The 9,285-nt window shown below is 42.4% G+C and overlaps 1 protein-coding gene across 3 annotated transcripts in view; it reads right to left on the reverse strand.

The window, feature by feature from the left end:
• The window catches only part of LOC144611423 (glutamate receptor ionotropic, NMDA 2B-like), a 349,120-nt gene extending 340,357 nt beyond the window's left edge, over positions 1-8,763 (reverse strand). For all 3 annotated transcript variants that reach the window (XM_078430500.1, XM_078430501.1, XM_078430499.1), the window contains exon 1: positions 8,612-8,763. The gene's annotated coding sequence lies outside the window, so the exon portion shown is untranslated. The remainder of the gene's footprint in view (positions 1-8,611) is intronic.
• Positions 8,764-9,285: the final 522 nt, after the last annotated feature.

Below are 9,285 nucleotides of genomic sequence, written 5' to 3' on the forward strand. Positions count from 1 at the left end.
AACTTTTGTGATATGCTCTGATATATTTATCACGGTGTGATTCATAGGTACATATTGTAAAGTGAGTGATTATTATACATCAAGCATTAGCATCTACTTATTGGGTGGCTATTACATAATTTACAATATATCTCAAATATCGAGTAATTATTATAGGCTTTACAACATATCCTTTGTACTGCAATTACAGAATCCAAAAACGATTACAGTAAAGTGGAAGACTATTCAGCCCATCAAGTCCGTATCAGCTTGATGCAAGAGAACTCAAGCCAACCCTACTTCCCTGCCCTCTCCCCACATCCCTGCAAACTATTTCCTTTTGGATATGTACCCAGCTACTTTTTAAACACTACTTTTGAATCTGCCTCCACTACCACATCTCAACGACTTGCTTCGTAAAATCTCTTTGCCTTCAATTCAGGTCTTTTGCCAATCGCCTTATACTTACATTGACAGAACAGCTCTGTCCACCAGGATCATAGGCACATCAACACCCTTGTGATTAACCTACGTTAAGTGTAAGAAAATAACTGCAGATGCTGGTACAAATCGAAGGTATTTATTTCACAAAATGCTGGAGTACGTTAAGTGGTCATTTATAATGGTTAATTAATCTACTATAACCTATTTGGGACGTGGGAGAAAACTAGAGCATTAGGGAAGAAACTCATGCAGTCAGTGGGAGAAAGTCCAAACTCCACCCGGGCAGCACCAGTTGTCAGGCTCCATCCCAAATCCTCGGAGCTGCAAGGCATGAGTACTAACTGCTGCACCACCATGCCACTCTCTATCCACCACTCCAGGTTCTCCAGCCTTCAGCCACTCTGCTCCAACTCCACACCTTGTGACCATTTCCATCAGACCTCCTCACAATCTCCTCTGTTCCAAGTTGAACAATGCTGCTTCTCCAGTCTCTCCATGTAACTAAAGTCTCCCCTCTCTGAGACCATTTGGGTAAATTTGTTCTGCATCCTCCCCACAATCTCTGCTAAGTTGTTGCACTTTGCATAAACACAATACGCCAGTGATATCACCATGACTTCCTTGCCCTTGTACTCCGCATCTCTATTTATAAAACTCAGGATGTCGTATGTTTTTAAAAAACATTTTCACAATCTGACCTACCATGTTGAACAACCAATGCACATATATCCGATTACTCTCTTCCTGCAACCCCGTTTGGAATTGTACCCTCTAGGTTATATTGTCTCTTCCCTTTCTTCCTTTAAAAATGTTACATTTCATATTTCCTATTATTAAATCTCATTGACTACCCTCCTTCCTCATTCACCAGCCTGATTATATTCCTATCACTATTACTGTCTTCCTCAAACTTTGTTTTGTCATAGAATCATAGTACGATTAAAGCGTGGAAACAGGCCCTTTGGCGCAACTTGCCCACACCGGCCAACATGTCCCCGCTACACTAGTACCCCCTGCTCACATTTGGTCCATATCTCTCCAAACCTGTCCTATCCATGTATTTGTGTAACTGTTTCTTACATGTTGGGATAATCTACCTCCTCATCTACCTCCTCTAGCAGCTCGTTCCATATACCCATACCCCTTTGTATGAAAACATTACCCCTCTATTAAATCTTGCCCCTTCACCTTAAAGCTATGTCCTCTGATCCTCACTTCACCTATTCTGGACAAGAGACTGTGCATCTTCGGAATTTTGAGTCATCTTCAAATTTGGACATTGTGCGCTACACCCAAAATATTGAAATACATTCAGAAGAGCAGTGGTTATAGTAAACCCCGGAGAACTCAACTGTACATTTCCCTCCTCATTCTTAACAACTTTTCACTGTTATTGTCTGTTTCCTGTCACTTCACCATGCTTCTACCTATATTACAGCAGCTTATTTTATTCCATATCCTTCAATCTTGGTGATGAGTCTATTACGTGGCACCTTGTCAAATGCCTCATGGAAATGCAGATATACCACATCATCCATATTTCCCACATTGAAGCTCTTACAGTAGAAAACTATCAAATTAGTTAGACATTATTTGCCTTCAGCAAATCTATGAAGATATTGTCTAATCAATAATTTGTCCACACTTATCCAAAATGACAACCATTTTTGACCCCGATTACTTTCCTCGAATTTTCCTCACCACCAAGGTTAAATTGACTTAGCTGTGGTTATTGGGTTTATTCTACATATTTTTTGAACAAAGGTTCAAATTTGCAATTGACTGGTCCTCTGACTCAATGAATGTTTGGAAGATTCAGTGAGATGAAGTCATTTCTTCCCCCTCCCCCACTTCCTTCAATAGCCTGGTTCACATGTGGCTGAATCACCCACCAAGATAATTAAATGTTTTAAATTAAAAATGATTTACTGTGTTACGCAGTGGATATTCAAGTCAATGGATAGTTTTAAAGCAGAGATAGATAGATTCCCGAGTGCAGGTGTCAGGGGTTATGGGGAGAAGGGAGGAGAATGGGGAGAAGAGGGTAAGATAGACCAGCCATGATTGAATGGTGGAGTAGACTAGATGGGCTGAATAGCCTAATTCTGCACTATCACTTATGAACCCATGAACATTTATATTATTATAAATTATATATATATATACATATATACATATATACATATATATATATATATATATATATATATATATATATATATATATATATATATGTATATATATTTATACATTATATACTTGTGTATATTAAAAATTATTATAAATTATTATGACCCAAAATATGACCCAAAATATTGTGACTTTTCTTTATGTCCCCTTATGTTGAATATCTATTGTACAAAGACCTTTTTTTATAATTTACAATGTCCCTATCATTAGATGCTTATCATTTACCAGGGGGCCAAACATAATGACAAGCCACATCTGGCACTTTTGCTCATCAATGCAACTCTCAAAAATTCATGCCAAACAAATTCATTGGAACTCTTACAGTACAAACTTGGCAGGTGCTTATTGAGGAGTTATTTCATCCAACACATTATACACCCGGACTCAATCATGGAGCTATAAATGCCCAGTCACGGTGCCCCTGACCTCAGCAATTGCCCTGGAAAGCTACAGCATCTATTATACTCTGCCCTCCGACCTAAATACTTATCAGAAAGCTATCACGGGTTCTTTTACGTCAAATAAACGTGCAACACGGTGGCGTAGGGCAGCAAAGTGGCACAAATGATGTCACATGGTGCAAAGGGTGGCACCCTACTGGCGCAGTTGGTAGAGCCACTTCCTCACAGCGCCAGAGACCCGGGTTCAATCCTGTCCTCGGGTGCTGTCTGTGTGGAGTTTGCACATTCTCCACGGGACCGTGGGTTTTTCTCCAGGTGCCCCTGTTTTCTCCTACATCCCAAAGACATGCAGGTTTGTAGGTTAATTGGCCTCTGGAAATTGCCCCGTGAGCATGGAGTGGATGTGAATGTGGGATAACATAATCCTCTAATGTGAACAAGGATTGATGGTCGGCGTGGACTCGGTGGGCCAAAGGACCTGTTTCCATAGTGTATACCTAAACTAAACTGAACTGTTGGAAACCAGAGTCAGACTGTGGTCAGCCAAAATGGCGAATACGCATTAGGTTACTTGCAAACTCCCAGCAAAATATTAGTGCAGAATACAGGTTCAGCTGGCTGTGCACAAGATTAAAGTGTCTATAGTCCTACATTAATTTTATGGGTGACAGTGACAGCATAAAGAAATGCTGGGGACAAAAGAAAACTGGTTTTAAGCCAGAGTAAAAGATGATTTTAACATTCATCATTAAAGATGAACCAATGTGTCTCTTCTGCAACGCTTCCTCAATGTAAAACAACCAACTTGAAATGCTATACAAAGCAAATTATGTTTTCATCTAAATATATGTAGAGATGGCCTCGAAGGGTTTTGCCTATTGAATGCCTATTATATACTTTATAGTATGTTCCATTTATTGGGGTGACTATTAAATATTTTATATGTTCCTATGTACTCAATGAATATAATGTAGTTTATAATGGTCTCTTATTTAGTGAGTGACTGTTTTATATTTATATTTACATAATTCATTAATATGCAGCCTCTGGTGTACAGTATGAGGTCACCTATAATTGATAATAAAAGCAGAAAATGTTGGAAAAACTCAACAGGTCAGGCTGGGTCCGTGGGAACTGAAGCAGAGTTAACATTTCAGATTGGAGACACTTCATCAGTACAGTTCTCAGAGAAATTATTTCTGTTTCTCTTCCTGCAAATGCCACTTGACCTGTTGAGCATATCCAGCATTTGATGATTTTATTACAGATTTGCCAGCATCTTGCAGATATCTTTTTGGTTTTCACCTGCATTCCCGATTCATCAATGATTCAATATTAATATTTGATTCTTATTTTACTGTGGTCTCAACCCTAACAACCCTTTAACTATTATGTTCCATAATGCTGGCCACCTGTGGACACCGCTTTCTTTGACCTAGTGACATAACTCTGGGATTCATTCCTAAGCCTTCGGCTCCTGCTATTGAGGGCGTGCAGCGTAGGTTCACTAGGTTAATTCCCGGAATGGCGGGACTGTCGTATGTTGAATGGCTGGAGCAATTAGGCTTGTATACACTGGAATTTAGAAGGATGAGGGGGGATCTTATTGAAACATATAAGATAATTAGGGGATTGGACACATTAGAGGCAGGAAACATGTTCCCAATGTTGGGGGAGCCCAGAACAAGGGGCCACAGTTTAAGAATAAGGGGTAGGCCATTTAGAACGGAGATGAGGAAGAACTTTTTCAGTCAGAGAGTGGTGAAGGTGTGGAATTCTCTGCCTCAGAGGGCAGTGGAGGCCAGTTCGTTGGATGCTTTCAAGAGAGGGCTGGATAGAGCTCTTAAGGATAGCGGAGTGAGTGGGTATGGGGAGAAGGCAGGAACGGGGTACTGATTGAGAGTGATCAGCCACGATCGCATTGAATGGCGGTGCTGGCTCGAAGGGCTGAATGGCCTACTCCAGCACCTATTGTCTATTGTCTATTGTCACACACAACTCATTCCTTTTAAAATGTGCATAAAGTCCATCTTTTGACCAGGTTTGGTCATCTGCTCTGATGACCATTTGTAGAAAGTTGTCATGCATAGGAAACCAATACACACCATGCACTGTAAAGTGCAACGAGGCTTTTATTGTGCCCGGCATAATATTTTTCTCACTACATATTGTATTATCCTATTATAAACAATAATATAGTCCTCTAATCCAGACATTATTTTTCCAGTGTTAGCAGACAATAATTTAGTTATTGCTGAACACATTCGCTCAGTCCGCCTGGACTAACCTGGTCTCCCAGTTGCCAAACACTTTCATTCTCTTTCCCATTACCACTGACCTTTCTGTCCTAGGTCTCCTCCATTGTCAGGGTGAGGCTAAACGCAAAGTGGAGGAACAGCATCTCATATTTTGCTTGGGCAGCTTACAGCCCAGTGGTATCAATATTGATTTCTCTATCTTCATATAACCCCTGCACTCCCTCTCTCTCCATCCCTCCCTCACCCAAGTCACACCAGATTCCTGTTGTCACCTAGCAAAGAGCTACCAATGGCCTGCTTCCTTTATCATCATTACTATTTTTCATATCTTTCATTCATTTGTTCTATATTTCTCTACATCACCATCTATATCTCTCGTTTTCCATTTCCCCTGACTAGTCTGAAGAAGGGTCTCGACCCGAAATGTCACCCATCCCATCTCTCCAGAGATGCTGCCTGTCCTGCTGAGTTACTCCAGCATTTTGTGTCTATCTTCGGTTTAAACCAGCATTTGCAGTTTCTTCCCACACAATAATTTAATGCAATTATACAACATTCCTTTGCCTGCTCTAATACAAGTTTAATTACATGGGTAACTAACACCAACCAGAGCAGCAGATAGGAATGTCATATAAATACAATCAGCATTTCTCTGCCATTGTCAAGCGTAATAAGTAACCTCTGGCCTTCCAAATCCACCGTATTATACCGAACACCAGTAAACCTCCAATGGCATTGCTAATGGATAATCTGGATAGACCTGTAGATAGAAAACTCTAGACATCCAACATGGGAGAGCGGTTTTCAATTCACTTGCTTATGGTGTGGACTAACAAGTCAACAAAACGTATGAAAAGGTAAGGCTAGTTTACATGATCAAATTAGGGTGTAGGGTGATTTGATTGAGGTGTTCATATTATCAGAAGGATGTGGTAGAATGAGTACGGAGAACCCATGACCCCAGGAGTCAAGAGTATTAAATTGTCAGAGCAGGCTTCAGTCTGAAGAAACATCACCTATCCATGTTCTCCAGCGATGCTGCCTGACCCTTACGTTTCTTAAGGTATAATCAAATTATTCCTGAATCGCAACAAGACACTGCTTAAATAATTATCAGAATTATCGTTCTGAAGAATGGTCCCAACCCAAAATGTCTTCTATCCATTTCCTTCTCAGATGTCGCCTGACCAGCAAAGTTCCTCCAACACTTAGTGTTTTGATCAAAACTTTTAATCAAAGCCACCTTGTTGTAGGCCTCTTACTGGAGAATGACAGCTCAAAGAATCCTCTACTGATCTCAGAGATGCCTCAAACACAATAGAGATTTTAGTCTAGGCAAATTTGAGACCTTCTCCAACAGCGAGAGAAGACCACAAGCTGAGGCCAATCAGACTCCAATTCTTCATCAGGAGAACTGCGCATGGTGGGGGTAGTCAGAGTTCAATTGTTTATCAGGAGAACAGTTCAAGGTGAGGGCAATCAAATCTAATTGTTTGGTCGGAGAACTGTACAAGATAAGTGTTTAGGAAGGAAACGCAGATGCTGGTTTAAAGTCTGAAGAAGGGTCTCAACCTGAAACGTCACCCATTCCTTCTCTCCCGAGATGCTGCCTGGCCCGCTGAGTTACTCCAGCATTTTGTGTCTATCTATATGTTCTGTACAAGATAAAGTAGCTGTTTGATGGGAGAAATTGTTATTTGGGCCACAAGTTAAGATTCAGAGTTAAATGGTAGGCTTTCTTTGACTAATATATATATATATATATATATATGATTACTGAGCTCATATTTCAAATAATAAACTAAAAATTCAAGTTTCTTAAGATGTAATCAAATTATTCTTCCAAAAATATATATATTTTGCCAATAATTAAAGAGGAGTGAAGAATGTAACACTAGAAAGTGACAGGGTGGACAGGAAATTCACACTTAAATACTCCTGCTATTATTAGACGGAATTTACATATAGTATTTAAAACAGTCTACGTTGAAGCTATTTATTTATTGTGACCTTCATACGATATGTTTGTACAGCCTCCTGATATTATGCAGTTTGTCCATTGATCCTGACTAGTGTCCTTATTTTATATATGTCATAATATATCCGACATTTACTATATATAAACTTTTGTATGCATGTCCTATATTTCTGGCTTTCTTTGTACTGTACACACAGTGTCCTTATTTATCCTGGATAGACTCTGCTATCCATAATGTGCCACCTGAAGACTAGATTGTGGCTAACCTACATCTTGAGTCTATTTACCCACCACACCAAACACAAAATCAGTCGGTTCTGCAACAATTCCAATGAGCACAACATCCATTGCGTTTTAGGGGGGTAAATTTCCATTTTCAAGCCACCCTGTTACTTGAAGTTCTTCCCAACTTAGTCCTTTCTCAATTTCCTTCAATGGATGTCATTGTTCCATATGATAGTTAAACACAAAACTGGACACAAAGTGCCGGAGTAACTCAGCGGGTCAGGCAGCATCTCTGGAGAACATGGAGATGTGATGTTTCTTCAGACTGAAGTCTGCCCTGACAATTGAACACACTTGACTTCTGAGGTCGTGGGTTCTCCATACCCATTCAATTATCCCGAGGATAATTTGAACACCTTAGTCAATCCACCCTCGTTGTCTGTTTGAACACTGGGGGCTATAACGCGAGCTCATGTAGCCAGTCCCCAACAAGACCTTTCAGGCCCTTTGTAGATACAAGCCACTCCTGTCCCATCTCCAAGGCCTTTATGAGGTGCAGAGGCCAGAGATGAATATTTGAACCATTGAAGGTAGACACAACAAGCTGGAGTAACTCAGCGGGGACAGGCAGCATCTCTGGAGAGAAGGGATGGGTGACGTTTCGGGTCGAGACCCTTCTTCGGACCCCCATTTGAACCATTGAGTCTGGCCCAGTCTGCCATCCCCTCTGCACGTTGTGTAGTCTACACTGTTGGCCCCTGCACGGCCTACTCTGCAGCGACAGAGCATTGGAAATGGGGTTAGTGTGATGTGAATTTCAGCACTGACTGTCTGAACACCGCTCATCACTCGAGGCTGCCCTGTCCCTTTAAAATGACCTATTTAACAGTCACTCCCCGCTAAGTCCAACTCGCTTTCTGGCTCAGTTTTGAGCTGTGAAAATGCCCCTTTAATCCCAACACGGCTGTGGCCGGAGCGACCTGCCCACCCATCCCTCCCAGTGACTACCGAGAGCCCAAGGGTCTGGTCCCAGCTGTGGTCTGGGGGTAAACTTTTGTCGTCGACCCCCCCACCCCCCCCCCCCTGGTTGTCCTCTTCCCTGCCGCTGCCCATTTGTAATTCCACAAGTCGCTTACCTTTCTGGTCACTGAACAAGCCGCCTCTTGGGCTTGTCACTGAGCTGAGCATGTTGAGCAAGAGCCCCGGCGCGGACGTGTGAGTGAGAGCCTCTTCGCGTTCTCCACTCTGCTCTCACCGGACACCCCGCTTCTTCTTCAGACTGTCCAGCTTTGAAATCATCAACTCCCCCCCCCCCCACACCCCCCACACCTTTCTCCCTCTCCCCCTCCCCCTCTCTCTGGGAAGGTGGTCTTGTCTCGGGGAGGGAGAGAGAGAGAGAGAAAATGAACAGTGAGTTTGTGTGGTGGTGGTGGTGGTGGTGGTGGTGGTGGGGAGAGAGAGAGATGTACAGAGAAAGCACGGCCACTGAATGACAGGCTTGATGTTAGATCTCCGACCGCTTGCTGCCCAGATTTCGCAACGTTAATCCCATCTCCTCGCTGCCCACGGGGGGATTTTTTTTTTTCTCCTCTCGCCTCCCTGTTGAAAGAGGGGGAAAAGAGGGAGGAATGATCAATATTTATTGGGGGAAACGTCAGCTCACGGCCACTGAATGACAGAGGAACTTGGGGTGGCAGCCCCAGACGATTTCCTTTCCCCATCCTTGTTCAACCCACCCACCCCCCCCCCCAATCCTCCCCACCCCCCCACAATCCTCCCCCTCCCCCCCCCACAATCCTCCCCCCCCCCC

Source organism: Rhinoraja longicauda, chromosome 40, assembly GCF_053455715.1.
Source record: "Rhinoraja longicauda isolate Sanriku21f chromosome 40, sRhiLon1.1, whole genome shotgun sequence".
NCBI classification, from domain to species: Eukaryota; Metazoa; Chordata; class Chondrichthyes; order Rajiformes; family Arhynchobatidae; genus Rhinoraja; species Rhinoraja longicauda.